The sequence below is a fragment of the Protobothrops mucrosquamatus genome, unplaced genomic scaffold, assembly GCF_001527695.2.
Source record: "Protobothrops mucrosquamatus isolate PMUCROS unplaced genomic scaffold, P.Mucros_1.0 scaffold2264, whole genome shotgun sequence".
In the NCBI taxonomy this organism is placed as follows: Eukaryota; Metazoa; Chordata; class Lepidosauria; order Squamata; family Viperidae; genus Protobothrops; species Protobothrops mucrosquamatus.
Window position 1 is genome coordinate 239,411 of NW_015388353.1, and position 18,422 is coordinate 257,832.

Sequence of the window (18,422 nt, forward strand, 5' to 3'; positions counted from 1 at the left end):
ACATATAATGAATTCAGTTTTTCCATTAGAAGAATTTATTAAACTAACAATAACTAGGGACATAAATTGTCTTTCTTGCATCAAACTCTGGACTCGTTGTCCCAATGGCTCTTTCTACCTTCATGTTTTTGGGTCATTTTAGACCACCTAGCTCTCACCCTGAAGGCATCTGAAGGGACTTTTAACAAAGTCCCTCTCCGTTTTGGGCACAGCAAGGCTTCCTTCCCAGATAATTTGCATCCTATATTCTGCAGTCTGATGTCATGAAATCTGTATTTATGGATGTGTGTGTACATGTCTGTTTCCTAGAAAAGAAAATGGAAATAAAAAAGAGAGTTTAGCTTACCACTCTTCTACAGGTTCTTCCCTTAATGATAATGATTTGCAAGGTTGTTTTTTTTTTTTAAAAAAAAGTAAGGTTGCATTATAATTGACTTTCCAGTTTCTGTTTATTTATTTTTCCTCCCACTGAGTTATTGTTCAATTAGCAACTACCGGGGTAAATCTCAGATGACCACTATAGTAGTAAGTGTACTTTGTGCTAAGATTTTCTGTTTGGTGTCAGATGTTAATTTTTCTTTGCCGATATTGTTTTCTCCCAAGAAAGTATCCTGATCTCCAATGTAGTCTCTTTAGCCACTAAGGACACGGTTATATCTAAGCTGCTCTTCCGTTTAATTTTTTGCTGAAACATGAGGTATTTGTACAAGTTGCTTAATTCCTAAAGGGATGATAGCAGTGGTGCTAGAAGGCCAGACTAGTTAATGTGCTTGACATTCCTGCATTGGTTTTTAAGACTAATTTAAATACATGATCATGCTTTTTGGAAAGATTGGCAGAAACAGAGGAACACATAGTTTTGTAGCAGAGTCCTATGCCAAAGTCCCACAACAGTTAAGAAAGTTTACTCATTAGTTTTTATGGCTTCATCTTTTCTCCTTCTTAATTATAGCCCAAAAAAATCCAGATGACCATTAGAGGGCAGCAAATGGAGATCTAAAACACAACCCTTCACTGCCCCCTAGTGGCTGCCTTGATATTTGCAGGCCAACGATGGTGATTTTGCCTTAATGCAACAAACTCTGCCAGGTCGAAATACGGCTTGCGTCTGAGAAACCCTATGAAGATTTTGTGTTGTGAAGCTCAACCAGCTTAACTTCCATCTGGCTCCTATCTATACACCAGATCCATTATTAGGGCTGCAAAATATATATGATTAACCAATTAATGTAATAGATTAAAATGCAATTTGAGTGCCTAAAAATGTGCCCTTGATTAATAATTCAATAGATTTTTCTTTTCCTTTAAAAAAATGTAATGAATGCTTGTGAAAACAGCAGCTGAGAAGTCCCGAAGAAGCATTTCTTTCTTTCTGGAGAAAGGATTTTTTTTTCTAAATTCTCTAACTTCATGTCTGCAACCACAGAAGTCAGCATCATTTCAAAAGAAGGAAGGAGCTCTACTTTTTTTTTATGCATTCCTCCCCTTCTATGCACACACATGCAGATTTCATCCATTAATTAATTGGCTGCGACAGTTGTAAATGTCTAAGAGTGCATAAGTAAGCTTAGGGGCAGTTTGTTTGGTAGTAGCTCCTGCTATAAGCCTAGGAACAGTTCTTTTGAAAGAGATGTTGAGACTCTGGAAAGAGTGCAGAGAAGAGCAGCAAAGATGATTAGAAGGCTGGAAGCTAAGTCCTATGAAGAACAGTTGCAGGAATTGTGTATGTCTAGAAGAGTGAAAAGAAGGACTGGGGTGACATGATAGCAGTGTTCCAATATCTCAGGGGCTGCCACAAAGAAGAGCGGGGTCAACCTATTCTCCAAAGGACCCGAAGGCAGGACAAGAAATAATAGCTGGAAACTAATCAAGGAGAGAAGCAACCTAGAACTAAGGAGAAATTTCCTAACAGTGAGAACAATTAATCAGCAGAACAAATTGCCTCCAGAGGAGGCTTTTAAGGACAGACTGGATAGCCACTTGTCCAGAAGACTATAGGGTCTCCTGCTTGAGCAGGAAATAAACTAGATGACCTCCAAAGTCTCTTCCAACTCTGGGTTATTCTGAATTCCTTGATTTATGACTACAATTGAGCCCAAAATTTACATTACTAATCAAGACAGTTCTTAAGTGAGTTGTGCCTGATTTTATGAGCTATTTGCCCTGGTTAAGTGAATCTGGCTTCCCCCATTGATTTTGCTTATCAGAAGCTCCCTAAGAACATTGTAAATAATTGCCCCAGGACTCTGGGATACTGCAACCATCGTTAATACATGCTGGTTGCCAAGCAGCCAAAGTCCGATCATGTGACCGGTCATAAGTGTGGAAACTGGTCATCAGTCCCTTTCTTCAGTACTGTTCAGTGGTGGGATTCAGCCAGTTTGCATCAGTTCGGCAGAACCGGTAGCTAATTTTTGGTTGCCCAGGCCCAGAATGGATTTTCCGGAAGCAGCATCCACACAGAGAACCGGTTATTCACATATTTGAATCCCACCACTCCTTCCTTCCTTCCTTCCTTCCTTCCTTCCTTCCTTCCTTCCTTCCTTCCTTCCTTCCTTCCTTCCTGTGGTGCGATTCAGCTGGTTCGCACCACTTCGGCAGAACCGGTAGCTAATTTTTGGTTGCCCAGGCCCAGAATGGACTTCCGGAAGCGGCATCCACACAGAGAACCGGTTGTTCACCTATTTAAATCCCACCACTGGTGCCGTTGTAACTTTGAACAGTCCTTAAAGGAATGTTTGTAAGTCAAGGACTATCCGTACAGGATAACAACCATCTTCCGCATCCTGTTTTGTTCGATCCTGCTTGATAAATCCCAAAATTGGAATCCTTGTCCAGAGTAGCTTTCTGTCTAGGTCTGGGGACACATGAAGCACAATGTGGCTGGTCTGAAGGTTTCCATTGGTTTTCGAAACCATCCCTTTTGGCTTAGCTCAGCTTTCTCCAGGCACTGACTTTCAAATGTGTGGAATTTAGTTCCCAGAATTCCTCAGCTACTTTTGCTTAGAATTCTGGGAACTGGACCCAGGCTGAAGAAGACTGGTACAGGATAATATGTATACAAACTCAGCCAGTGGTAGTTTATTTGGGAAATTATGCTTACATCAACTACACTCTAGCATTTATTTTCATTTGAGAAATGCTGGAGAGTAGAATGCATTAGCGATGGAAAATGTTGGTGCATTTGTTTTAAGAAGAAGTTTCCCCTTTCCAATCTCAGCCTTTCCTTCTCTTCTCTTCTCTTCTCTTCTCTTCTCGTCTCTTCTCTTCTCTTCTCTTCTCTTCTCTTCTCTTCTCTTCTCTTCTCTTCTCTTCTCTTCTCTTCTCTTCTCTTCTCTCTTCTCTTCTCTCCTCTCCTCTCCTCGCTTCCCCCTCCCCCTCCCCCCTCTCCCTCTTCCTCTTCCTCTCTTCTTTTTGTTGTGTCCAAGCCTTCTCTACTAAAATCGCCCTGAATTTTCACCCTCCCCCTTCTTTTTGACTGTAAAACCAGGCTTGCTCGATCGCCTCGCCCAGCAAAAAGCCTTAGCATAATTTGGCATGCTTTTGGCAGCCGCCCAGCCTACCACCTGCCTGCCTGCCAGGCGAAGGACTACTGCACGCGTGCAGCTCCACAATTGCTAGTGCCAGAAAGTGTATCTGTGCAAGCATATGGATTGTGCCTCTTGGCCTCTGGGTCCCGCCTCCGAGAGGCCTTTCCCAGCCCCTGTTGTGACTCCCCCTATAGAACCTGCTGGTGGAAGGGAAAATGGCTGCATCCTCCAGAGCCTTTAACCCTTTTTGTGACTGTCAACAGTCTTTGCTGGCAAAGGCTCGTGCATAAACAGCAGCCGGATTTGGCTTATTCTCCGCCGAGCTGAGTAAAGGCTCCCCGGGCCTTTGACTCACTTTTCACACGGATAACCTGTCATATCGCAGGGACACGGCTTTGGGGGATGTTGCAGAGTCTGTTTGCCTTGAATAATAATAATAATAATAATAATAATAATAATAATAATAATAATAGTAGTAGTAGTAGTAGTAGTAGTAGTAGTAGTAGTAGTAGTAGTAATGATAATAAAGTTGGAAGGGACCTTGGAGGTCATCTAATCCAACCCCCTGCTCAGGCAGGAAACCCTATACCATTTTGGACAAATGGCTGTCCAGTCTCTTCTTAAAAACTTCCAGTGTTGGAGCATTCACCGCTTCTGGAGGCAGGTTGTTCCACTGGTTAATTGTCCTAACTGTCAAGAAATTTTTTCTTAGTTCTAGGCTGCTTCTCTCCTTGATTAGTTTCCATCCGTTGCCTCTTGTCCTGCCCTCAGACGCTTTGGAGAATAGCTTGACTCCCTCTCCTTTGGGGCAGCCCCTGAGATATTAGAACACTGCTATCATGTCCCCCCTCGTCCTTCTCTTCATTAAACTAGACATACCCAATTCCAGCAGCCGTTCATATGTTTTAGTCTCCAGTCCTCTAATCATCTTTGTTGCTCTTCTCTGTACTCTTTCTAGAGTCTCAACATCTTTTTTATATTGTGGTGACCAAAACTGGATGCAGTATTCCAAGTGTGGCCTTACCAAGGCCTTGTAAAGTGGTATTAACACTTCATGTGATCTTGATTCTATCCCTCTGTTAATGCAACCCAGCACTGTGTTGGCCTTTTTAGCAGCTGCAGCACACTGCTGGCTCATATTCAAATGATTGTCCACTGGCTGTTTTCAGCAATTGGTGAAGGTTCTTTGCATCCCTGCTGTGCCGTGGCTTTCTTTCAAAAGTGGGGTCCTTGGGAATGTCTCCCCACTTCTCCCAAATGAAACTTCATTTGTCTGAAATGGCATATAGGGTCTCCTACTTGGGCAGGGGGTTGAACTGGAGGACCTTCCGGGGGTCCCTTCCAACTCCGTTCTTCTGTTCTTCTCTTTGTGATCATCTGAATCCATCCCATCAAGCCCAAAGAAAGTCCAGAATGGTATAGGATCTCCTGCCAAGGATAAGGGGGTTGGACTAGATGATCTCCAAGGTCCCTTCCAACCCTATTGTTCTATGTTCTGTCAAGGAGCATTAGAGGAATGACTCTCTACGCATCATTAAAGCAGCTTCTCTATGAACATCCAGGTTTTGCAATTCCGGATGTTTTCTGGCTCCAAAGTGGAAATCTGACACTCGTTTCCAAATTTGGTGCCAAGTTGTGAGGGCATCCCTTTTTTGCACTTCCAGCCTTCAACTGCACCCCTGCGCACGAGTCATGGGTTGCATTAAAGAAAGCGAGATGATTAGATTACTCTGTCAAGGCATCTTTCCTCTGATAATTTCCTGACCAGTCAGGAATGCTCATGCATGCGATCCGACATTGACTCTCCACATCACAGAAGGACAGTCAACCCAGATTGATCTTTTGCTAAAATTGATAAATTTTGTCAATCGACACAAGCAGGGAAACAATTAAAGTATGCAGTGAAGTTGAGTAGGCACCAGTACGATGCTGAGCCCTTACATCTAAATTTCATGCTATTTGTAAGGTTGATGACCGGCCATCTCCAAGATTTTTTCAGATAACTCTCAAGAAACAGCCGTTGTTTTCACAAACTCTGAAAACTCCATGCCCTTCATAATTTCCCTGCTCATTTCTGCTGCCTTTAACTCTTTCTTTGATAACTTCCTTGATTTCCACTAGTTTCCTTGCACTGGGAAATGAGTGAAGAAAAGAAAGAGGATTCTCGTTAAGCCTCATCTCCTCTGGCTTTTCCTGATCTGGAAACCACAATCCTTAACAATTCTTTCATCCTTCCCAGATAATAAGGGAGGAGCTGGGAGGAAAATCGGCACCCTCCCAAACCAGGACACACAATCAAATTCACAGTAGTCATCGTTACGTGAACTGCTTATTTGTAGGGCTTGTGATCACCTACTTGAGCCTGCAGCCTTCCAGATGTCTGACACATCACTTCCTCTATTGCTAGACTGGGATAGGAACTGCCCAATAAAATCAATTGTTTATGTTTTGATGGAAGGTACCTCAAGTTCCATGTGCAGATAGTCCTCAACGTACGGCCGCAATTGAGCCCAAAATTGCTGTTGCTCAGCGAGACAGTAGTTAAGAGTGTTTTGCCCCATTTTACAACTTCTCTTGCCACAGTTGCTAAGTGAATCACTGCAGTTGTTAAGTTAGTAACACGGCTGTTAAGTGACTTTGACTTTGCATGTTAGAAGGGCAGAAGCGCACTGCAACCGTCATAAGTACATGCCAGTTGCCAAGCGTCTGAATTTTGATCACGTGACCATGGGGATGCTGCAATGGTCATAAGTGTGGAAAGCGGTTATAAGTCACTGTTGTAACTTTGAACAGTCACTAAATAAACTATTGTAAGTTGAGACCTACCTATAGGGTAGCATGGCCCTATATTGTCTAGGCATGTTAGCTAAGCAGGGTTGATCCTGGATAATACTTGGATGGGGACCACCATGGAATCTCAGGGCTGAAGGCTAGCTGGAGAAGCTAAAAAAGCATCATCTGTCAATGGCAAACATCTTGCTATCCCTTTTGCCTGAAGCGTACTCAAACAAATCTTTAACTTTTCAAAAAGGGATCCCATTCTTCTGAATTTTTAATATTGTTTTATAAGTTGTCGATTCTCCTGGATTCTGTTTACTCTTTTTTATTAGTTGTGAGGCTGTATAGTTTTGCATTTTTTTTTGTTTCTCCCTGTAGCTTCCTCACAAGCTTTGTTATTGCTGTGGCTTCACATTTGCATGTTTTTTCACTTGGTTTATTCTAACTTGCCTGGAGGTTCTCTAACAAGATGGGACATTTTGTTGATAAATAAAACATGAAATGAAAGAATATATCAAATCGGAAGAACCCAAGATTCAAGTGGCACTTATTTTCAAATTGAGCAGAAAAAGAAGTGGTTACTTGGTAAACCCAAGTGGGGATGCAAAATGAAAAAGCACATTTAATAAAATAATAACAAAAACATTAACAACAAAAGAGTAGTTAAAATTGATGCCATGATGTAAAGCATTCCTTGCTCTTTTTCCCTGTCACTGAGGAAAGAAGCTTGGTTTTCAGAATTTCTTCCCAAGGAAAAGAGAGTGTGGGTGAAATGGGACATCTGCAGGGGATGGTCAAACCAATTACTTTCTCCCCCCCCCAATATTTTATTAAGTTTTATCAGGGTAAGGGAAAACAAGGATTATTGTGGATAGTGGAATTCGGAATAGAGTTCAGAGAAAGATTTAGGGTGGGAATGGGTACAACAATGGGGTTACCCCCAATAACACTCCACGCTTTAGCAAGCAAACTATCGTCCAGATACAAGTGTTCAACAGGGTTAATATAATAATAAGTAACTGTGGTCAACAAAAGTAGCAAATATTATAAAACATATCAATTAATCAAAAGAAAAAGTCAATCATCTTAATAAGTTTCAGTTTTCGTTAACTCATTTTGCTAACCATTGATAAAAATTTTCCCATGTTTTAAAATAGACTGAGTTTTCTTTCTCTTTAATCTCTAACGTTAATCTGTCCATTTCTGCACATTCTAAAATTTTCCTAATTATAATCTCATCAGATGGTACACCTTCATTTTTCCAGTATTGGGCAAATGCTATTCTTGCAGCTGTCAATATATGTAATATTAAATACTCGTTCTCTTTCCCATAATTGGATCCTAGTATTCCTAACAAAAACAATTCTGGCCTAAATTCTATCTGTATTTTAGTCATCTTTTTCCAGCCGTGCGTGAATCTTAAACCAATATTTCTTTGCACTAGGGCATACCCATCAGATATGATAATAAGTACCTGGCTTTTGTTTACATTTCCAACAGTTATTCGAAACATTTTTAAACATTTTTGCTAGCCTTACTGGTGTCATGTTAAAATTGATGCCATGATGTAAAGCATTCCTTGTTCTTTTTCCCTGTCACTGAATTTGAGGAAAGAATTTTCAGAATTTCTTCCCAAGGAAAAGAGAATGTGGGTGAAATGGGACGTCTACAGGGGATGGTCAAACCAATTACCGTACTTTCATGAAAGCAAGGTTCTGCCATCCCAAGGCAAGTCCCATCCAATTTGTACACGTGCCATTTTGCTGAAAGCTGCTTTTCAAAAGGTAACTGGTTTGGTTTTTTTCCTTGAAAATGTTTAGCTTCTCATCCATGAAGCTTCTTCAGTTTTGGACAGTTCAGCTTCTTGGATGAGAAGTAAAACACTTTCAAGGAGAAAACAAAGTCCAGTTGCCTTTTGAGAAGCAACTTTGGGACAACCATGACCTGGATGACTGAGAATCTCCACATACATTTTGATGAAAGCAACAGGTATGGCTGTGAAAGTTGGACCATAAGAAAGGCTGAGCGCCAAAGAATTGAGGCCTTTGAACTATGGTGCTGGAGAAGACTCCTGCGAGTCCCCTGGACTGCAAGGTGATCAAACCGGTCAATCCTAGAGGAGTTCAACCCCGACTGCTCTTTAGAAGGCCAGATCCTGAAGTTGAAACTCAAGTACTTTGGCCACCTAATGAGAAGGAAGGACTCACTGGAGAAAAGAGCCTAATGCTGGGAAAGATGGAGGGCAAGAGAAGAAGGGGACGACGGAGAATGAGGTGGCTGGATGGAGTCACTTAAGCAGTAGGCGTGAGCTTAAATGGACTCCAGAAGATGGTAGAGGACAGGAAGACCTGGAGGAACGTTTTCCATGGGGTCGCGATGGGTCGGACACGACTTCGCAACTAACAACAACAATGTTGGGGCGTGGGATGATTGCAAACATCTTATTATGAGGTCTCTAGGATATGTTTACATGCGGATGTTTTTTCTGTCATTGGACAATCCTTTGACCAACAGTGGGGTCCTTGATTATCTCCGGGTTTGGCTGTTTTCTAGCAGTTGTTTCATTACTCAACCAGGTGACCTCATCATGATGTTACTTAGTTGTTGTTGTTGATGATGTTACCTAGTTTGATAATGAAACATCTGCAAGAAGACAACCAAACTCCGAGAGCATCAACGATCACAAAGTTCAACCCTGAGCTACAAAGATTCTTCGACCCACATCGAGCACCGTCCCTGGATGTCCACCCTTCCATAATATCACCAGGGAACCCATTCGGTTGGAATTCCTCTCTTCCTCTCACGATAACAGAAAATAATCCCAGCAGCTCATAAATTGTTCAGTGTATTGTGTGAACTAGAAAATGGATTAGTTCACAACCAGGTTAAGGAGTTGTGAGAACAAGGTCAGGAGATGTTTGACATAAATCATCAACTTATCTCAGATGAAAAAACAAAACAAATGAAACTTGTCAAGTGCCAGAGAAATCAGGAGATTCAGGCAGTTCAAATGGGTATAAAGGTTTATTGCAAGCTTAAGCTCTCTACAAGAATCTGAACTACTAATGTTCAAGGGCAATGAGCGGAAGTTAAAAAAGGAATTCAAGATGGACTGGACTTAGATCACGTGTGGGCATGAAGGGACACCTCCCTCCTACTCAGCCTGGTTATCTCCTACAAAACGTCTTTCACGGGGGAAGGGGGGAATAAAAATTTCTGAGAATATTTAAGGTGAATATCAGCACAGCTTTAGTCAGAACTCTACCCCTCTTCCAAAATTAGTTAGCAGAAGAAAGAAGCAAAGCCAATTTAGGCAAAGGTTTGAATAAATAAAAGAGCCTTTTAGATAATCTTAGAGGTTGGCAGTCATGGGCCTCGACCAAATGCAGACGGAACTCATTCCTTCGGTGTGAAACCATTTCAGAATATGTCTGTATTGCCGCTACAGTGAGGAAAGATACCCAGGGATTGAGGTGCACTGTATGGGACTCTTTCCTTTTTAAAAATGCACATTTTAAATAAAACCTTATTTCAAAAATGTCAATGGTAAAGAGAAAATGCTTTAAATCTGCAAATGAACATAGAAATGGAACAGAACGGAGGATTTGCCTATTCGTTACCAAGCTGTTCTCAAGGGGTGAAGTAGACTCCAATTAACTTAATTAATCTGGCAACCATTCTACATAGTATAGCAGAGGTGGGGAACGATGGCTCCTTTACGACTTGTGGACTTCAACTCCCAGAATTCATGGCTGGCTCAGGAATTCTGGGCCTTGAAGCCCACAAGCCATAAAAGGGCCATCGTCCCCTACCTCTGGTTACAGAGCAACAAGCCACTTTGTACCATCCTCTTGGATCTAGGTAAATACTTCTTTAACTTTCTGGTAGGACTCCGTTCGATTGAGATGAAACGTTGAATTGGACCCTGGGTCATTTCAACCAGGCTCCAAAAGCACATTTCTTCCCATCTTAGGGAGATCTGCACTTCCCGAGCGGTGACGCAAATATCATGGTTATGTCACCGTAGGTTATCCTACCCGTATTGGAAGGAATAGAAATAGAAGAATTGTGTGGGAGGATGGGGCCAAGCCAGCTGGCTCAGAGAGTGGCATGTGTAATTTCTCAAACAAACAAACAAACAAACAAACAAACAAACAAACAAACAAACAAACATATTGCAGATTCTCTTTCCAATACCTTATTGGCTTTGTTTAGTTCCAGCCCCTCTGCCGCTTCACAATGCTTCTCCCCCTCTTCCCAGCCACACACAGCTTGCCGAACAGGGACTCCATTAATTCTACATTTCCTAGATGGTATCGAAGTCACAGTGGGTTTGCACAGAAATTAATTTGTCCTGACAACAGCTCTAAAGATTGGAGTCCAGGGATGGCTTGGCTTAGTCCTTTTAAACCGAGCACAATAATAACAGAGAGCTGATAAGCAGCGGTCCTAAAGACCACACGGAGGAAGGGTCCGGGCTGGGCTTCCTCATGGGGCCGTGGCCGTGGTGGATGGGGTCTGTTAATCTATTGTGTCAGGGGTAGCACGTTTGATAGAAACCCACGCGTGCTGGATAAATGTGTTTCACGAAGGCAGCCGGTCTCAAAATCTAAGACTCTCTGGCTATTTTTAAAGCATATAGAAATGTTTTCCAAGTCTCCATTGGAATGCTAAAAAAATGCCATTCAGAATGAAGAATGCTATTCTCCACTGAGTAATATGCTTTTATGGGGTAGAGTTTGTCTGTCTGTCCGTCGGCGTGTTGATTTATCTCCCATACATTCTCTGTTTTTACGTGGCCTTTTTTTGATCCACATAGAAATCTCGTCGTTTGTTTTTCTTCTTTCTTGAAGATTTAAAATGCTGCTAGAAAGAAATACAGGTGGTCCCCGACTTACAACAGTTCATTTAGTGACTGTTCGAAAGTACAAGGGCACTGAAATAAGCGACTTGTGACCGTTTTTCACACTTAAGACCGTTGCAGCATCCCCAGGGTCACGTGATCAAAATTCAGATGCTTGGCAGCTGACTCACATTTACGACGGTTGCTGTGTCCCAAGGTCACGTGATCCCGTTTTGTGACAAGCTTCTGACAAGCTAAGTCAGTGGGGAAGCCAGATTCACGTAACAACCGGGTTACTAACTTAACAATTGCAGTGATTCACTTAACAACTGTGACAAGAAAGGTCGTAAAATGGAGCAGAACTCCCTTAACAAATGTCTCACTTAGCAACAAAGGTTTTGGGCTCAATTGTCATCGTAACTCAAGGACTACCTGTAATATGTAGCATTGATTTAAATAATTCTTTCCTTCTCTCTTGGTTTTTCTTGTTTACAAAGTTTCCTGAACTTCTTAGAAGGTAACAATCCAGATAAATATGTGGAGGTCATGGAAGTTTTTTTAAAAAAAGAAGCAGAAAATGACATCCTGTGTTTTGTGTCACCTGTGGTTGTGCAGGAAGAATTCTCAAGTCATTTTATGACAATAATGAAAACAACCCACAGGCGGTGAAATGGAATAATTGTAGAACGGAGCTATTCTAGTTAATAATTACATTCTTTTACATGTAGGAATCTAAGAATGTCGTGTTTCCCATCCCTTGGTGTTTGCCTGAATATAACACAGACACAGACAGATGGATTTTTCCAAGTTGTTATTACTGTTGTTGTTGATATTGTGAAATGAAAAGTATATTGTGTCCCGGCGCATCTTTTTATGCAATATAATCTTGGCTGAATAATCTGGAAAGTTTTAAATGGGTTGCAGTTTATCAATAAGAAATCTTGGCGCTTTCGAGAATTATGAGTTAGAGGATTGTCGATAAAATCCATTTCAGCAGATTTATGAAAAAAGCACCATAATATTGCAAACAGATTACTGTATAAAAGAGGAGGAATGCTGTGAACCGTTCCTCCATTTATCTATAGAAAGTTTCATGGGAAAATTATGTATTGCAAGCAGCAAATTTACATGCAATTGGAAATATGCTGTGGCTTCCAGAAAACCCACTTGTTTTGTGCAAAAGTGAAGTCTAATTTTGCGTTTAATGGCCTAAATGCATTAATGACGTAAGTCAGAAATATATAACTCTCTTAAAAGCAAGGTGTTAATCCATTTGACATGAAGGGATTGTCTCCCCTGATATTTTACAATTAAATATTAGTGTAATATCCCAATAGTTCATTCTTCCACGCTGAAAAGTTAGCTTTTTAAAGTTCCCAGCTCAAAACAAACCAGAGTTAAACATTTGGATCAATTCAGCCTTTTCTGAAAGCAGGTGAGAGTTATGTGTTGAAGAAGTTACTCTTAAATGCATGTCCAAACTCAAGCAAAACCTGATTTTTGAGCTTCTTGGGTGGGTGAGAATACTAGACTCAGGCTGCATTGTATGGGCAGAGAGCTGAAGAAGCTTCTTGGATGAGAAGCGAAATGTCTTCAAAGAAAAACAAAGTCCAGTTGCCTTTTGAAGAAGCATCTTTGGGACAACCATGACCTCGATGACTGAGAATCTCCACAGACATTTGGGCAGAGAGCTGCAGCAAATGTTGGTATTTGGAGACTATCCTGATCACCTGATGAATTGTCTCATCCCACTAAGACAAATCTGTCCTGCTTGGGCTGGCAGAGAGGATCTACTTTAGATCCTGTCAAGAAGTCCAACTACAGTGGTACCTTGGTACTCAACTGCTGTGAAACTCATCAAATTTGGGACTCAATGCATTCTGACACAAAATTTTTGCCCCGGTACTCATTGTTTGTTTGGTACTCAATGCACAAGCTAGAACTTGTCGGTGTTGGTTTCCTTGTAACTCACTACATTATTCCTTCTAGGGGGAAAATTGTTTGGTGCTCACCATTTTTGGTACTCATTGTGCCTCCCGGAATCAATTAATGAGTACTGCTCAAGGAGGACACCTTATGCCATTTCAGATAAATGGTTGTCCAATCTCTTCTTAAAAGCCTCCAGTGTGGAGCACCTACAACTTCTGAAGGCAAGCTGTTCCACTGGTTGATTATTCTCACTGTCAGGAAATTTCTCCTTATTTCAAGGTTGGTTCTCTCCTTGGTGAGTTTCCATTCATTGCATCATGTCTTGCCTTTGGAAAATAGGTTGATCCCCTCTTCTTTGTGGCAGCCCCTCAAATACTGAAACACTATCATGTCACGCCTAATCCTTAGTAGGCTTCTGTTCTGTTTACACTCCTCCCATTTTCTTTCTTTTTATTATTGTAAGCCACCTGGAGTAGCTCCTCAGCGAGAACAGACGGCAAATAAATTTAGCTAATAATAGCAATATTCATTAGAAACACCCAGATAATGTCACATTGATAGACTTGTTTTGTCTTGGGAATGGCATGGTGACCATTTACTTTTCATGAAGCTTCATTCATCACTGCTGATCCCTATCTGTGCTCCAGATATGTTTCATTTAGAATTTTTGCATGCTTTATTTTTATTTAAAAGCATTTTTTTTCCATGGACATAAGTGCTACTGTGTTCAATCTTGAGTCTTGTTACTTGGGTGGCTGAAATTGTAATGGTCTCAGCTTGACAAAAAAAACCCTATTAAAATCTTGGGGATGGGAGAAGGGGTGAGAGAGAAAAAGAATCCCCTTTCCCTTGAATAGCCTTAAAAACCAGCTATTTACAGAGAACGCTTTTAAAATTAAGTTGCAAACAATTCTGTAGTATTTTTATTTCTTACATGGGAAGAGATCTGTAGACAGTGCCAGGATAGAACAATTTGGGTAGAAGAAAAGATCCTTGAGGAAGACCTAATTGAGTGAAAAGTAAATATTCTTTGTAGCTTCTCTTTGGATGCAAGGGACTTCTGTTGAGTTCAGCAACTGAAAAAAGGACAGCTGTCAAAACTTAATTCGATATATTTTAAGGGTTAGTGCAACTGCTCAGAAAGGGAAAAATCTCTCTCGATGTACCTGTTAAGCTTTCACGGGCAAAATGAAACCATTGCTGGTTGCAATCCTCAAAAGGTCTGGAAAGTATCTTTTGGCCAAGGGCCATCTTTTTTAAAATAATAATAATATTAATAATCATATTTTTCCATGACTAAATGAATTAATGTAGCGGGCAGTGAAGCAATGGCAATTTCTATAGGACTGAAGTTTTAGACTCCTTTTCATCACATTCAAGGGAAGGTTTTTTAAATATGTTTGCCAATTTGAGAATTAATATACCTATTCACTTAAAACCCAAAGTGTAATAAATATGCTTTGCAGGCAGTACAGGTAGACAAAATGCATAGGATATGGTACGATGCAAGCCAAAATGTCATTTTGGGTGCTTTTTATGCTGACTTCTGATAGAATGGGCTTACAATGATATATATATATACCGATTACAAATGAATAGCTCTATTTGTCTCTGTTTATCCAAATGCTCTGAGCTTCTGCTAAACTGGGGCAGCCAAAATGGCTGAAGGGAATCAGAACTGTTTAATCATGGCTTACTAGGGTAGTTCCTAACCACTCTTCATTCACTGCCGTGGCATCCCATTACAGGGATCTTTTCCAAGGAATTGAACCTTTTCCAGTTTTGATCCAAACACGTAGCTTCTCTTTTTTTCTGGAAATGCTTCTTTTTTTAAAGCACAGAATGTTCTGTGCTGAACATTATATGTTTGACTGCCTTATATATTTGATTGCAAGGAGTTCGTTTCATTTGATGCTCCGATGAGATAAATAGTCAACTTTTGGTTCTTTGCAATCTGGTGTTTTGTTTTGTTTTGTTTGTTCCTTTTCCATTAGAATATAAGCTTCTGGATCTTTCCTCCTGCCTCTTTCCACCAGCGTGATTTCCCTGGAGAGTCATTAACATTCAGCTCACACTAGCAGTCACCTACACCGTTGAACTTGCTATCAAATAACCTTCAAAACATTACTAGTTATTATATGTCATAGGCCAGATTTATGATAAACTCACTTTGAAAGAAGCCCCGAATCTTGAGGTGTTTCTTCCACCCCCTTCGTATATGCTTTGTTTCTCATTAACATTTATTTGCCATTTCCTTGGGTTTAATTTTTAAATTGGTTAGCTTTGTTCTTTCCCCATCTTTTACGCTGGTTTCCAAAATGGGTTTTCTCCCCCTTTTGCTCAGATAAGTCCTCTTCTTAAATAACATTTCATGATGATATTTTTCATTCTGTTTTTTTTGGGGGGGGAGGGAGGAGGAAGATATGAAGAATTCCATATTTCCCAGTTGCTCTTTGCAGGTTTTAAGGGCCCTCAGAAGCTTTCCTCGATGGCTCAACTTTAGGGGACATTAACATAGTATAAATTATTGTTTTGGTAACCATCTTGGGCTTGATGGTAGTATAATAAAGGGATCTAAGAACAGAATAGAATAGAATAGAATAGAATAGAATAGAATAGAATAGAATAGAATAGAAAGTAGAAAGTAGAAAGTAGAAAGTTGAAAGTAGAATGTAGAATAGAATAGAATGTAGAGTAGAATAGAATAGAATAAAATAGAAAATAGAATAGAATAGAATGTAGAATAGAATGTAGAATGTATAATATAATAATATAGAATATAGAATATAGAATATAGAATATAGAATAGAATAGAATAGAATAGAATAGAAGAGAAGAGAATAGAATAGAATAGAATAGAATAGAATAGAATAGAATAGAATAGAATAGAATAGAATAGAATAATGGAATGAAGAATAGAATATAATATAATAGAATAGAATAGAATAATGGAATGAAGAATAGAATAGAATAGAATAGAATAAGAATAAGAATAAGAATAGAATAGAATGAGAAGAGAAGAGAACAGAAGAGAACAGAAGAGAAGATAGAATAGAAGGTAGAATAGAATAGAATAGAATAGAATAGAATAGAATAGAATAGAATAGAATAGAAAGTAGAAAGTTGAAAGTAGAATGTAGAATGTAGAATAGAATAGGATGTAGAATAGAATAGAATAGAATAGAAAGTAGAAAGTAGAAAGTAGAAAGTAGAAAGTAGAATGTAGAATAGAATAGAATGTAGAGTAGAGTAGAATAGAATAGAATAGAATAAAATAGAAAATAGAATAGAATGTAGAATAGAATAGAATAGAATAGAATAAAATAGAAAATAGAATAGAATAGAATGTAGAACAGAATGTATAATGTATAATATAATAATATATAACATATAATATAGAATAGAATAGAATAGAATAGAATAGAATGTAGAATATAATAGAATGTAGAATGTAGAATGTAGAGAATAGAATAGAATAGAATAGAATAGAATAGAATAGAATAGAATAGAATAGAATAGAATAGAATAGAATAACAATCTTTTAGATATAGGAGTTCTTGACTTGGAGAACTAAAACTGAAGGCTGGTTCTATTGTAATTTGATGCAGTTCTCCAACATTTAACAATCAACTTGAAAGAGCTCCAGTATTTACTACCCTCACTTTATCAGAGAATTATAAAAGCTCTTCTATAGTTTATATTTCAAGAATTAGGTGCAACTCTGATAGGAAGGCACCATCAGAGGCCAACAATGCGATGCAAACAAATCAAGTTTTGGAACCGAAAGGGTTTTAGGAGCAGATGGTCAAATTTAACATGGGTCTCCAGAATCATGAGGAAAGTCAAGTCTAGGGAATATTTTGTACATGTCCCAGACAAACTGTTCAAGCAGAGAAGCTACGAGTAAAATAAGTCTTAGGCTATCATTGCTTCCTTCTGGGATTTTATTTTTACTGACCCATAGCTTCAGATTTTCTGGTTGACCTTCTTTCAGGAACTAAATGTGCCACTCAGCTGCACTCAGCTTTTTGAGGTCAGACAAGGTCACCTAGGTATCATATATAAATGGCAGGGCAAGGGTCAACAAGTCTATCAGGCCCTCATTAACCTGACTATCAGAAATCTATGTCTGATATTAAGTCATGGCTTTTCTCCAAATGAGGATGGGTACATATAATAGGATTCTGTTTCATACTATAACCAGATAATTGGTGTGTCTGACTGAGCATTGTTTATGCTGAATGGCAGTGGCTCTTCTGAGCTTCAGTCATTCCCAGACTGAATTTGGAGCCCTCTCAATGCGAAGACTCCACTCTACTATTGAGAAATACCTCTTTTCCAAATGAGGATAGATACAGTACCTACAGCCAGGATCTGTTGAACCAGAACATCAGTCCAACTGGCCAAGCATTATTGACCATAAGAATAGCTCCACTGGATCAGGGCCAAGGATGACTGCAGTCCAGAATTGGTGACCAATGTAGAGTTTCTGGGGAACTTGCAAGTGGCAGATGGAAACATCTGTCTCCCCTTTGACTCTTCTATTTCCCTTGGTAGACCTGTCCTTCACGAATTTATCCAGCCCCTTTGAAAGCTGGGGGGGGGGGGGGGAAATAGGAAAGTGCAGCTGGCATTTCTAGGTCTTAGGGATAAAGTCTGAGGGAAAATCTTTCCAGTGTCTTAAAGGACTAAACGTTAATCTGATGGGGATGAATTGATGAGCAGTAGGGGAGAGGAATCCGTAATCCTTCTGGCTTTGATGTGCCTCCCCCCCAATCTGATGTGTTGCTTAAGATACCTCAGAAGCTGGCATAAATAGCTGAAAATGGGAGATAATTATTTTTAAAAATGTCATCTGAGGAAGAAGAAAGACATATTAGCTATGAGATATACTGTGTATATATATATATAGTTGGTGCGTCTTAAAGTGGTAAATTAGGCCAATCATCCTTTGAGAAAAATAGATATTTGCTTTTTTTATTGCCAGTTTTGATTTTTAATGCTAGAATCCGCCCTTATTTATTTCCTTCCTTCCTTCCTCCCTCCCTCCCTTTCTTCCTTCCCTCTTTCCCTTCCTTCCTTCTCTTTAGTCCCCTCCCTCCCTCTGTCCTTTCCTCCCTCCCTCTCTCCCTCCCTTCCTTTTTTTCTGTTTCCCTTCCTTCTTTTTCTTTATTCCCTCCCTCCCTCCCCCTTCCTTCCTTTCTTCCTTCCCTCTTTCCCTTCCTTCCTTCTCTTTATTCTCCTCCCTCCCTCCATCCTTCCCTCCCTCCATCCGTCCCTCCCTCCCTCCCTTTCTTTTTTCCTTCCTTCTTTCTCTTTATTCCCTTCCTCCCTCCCTCCCT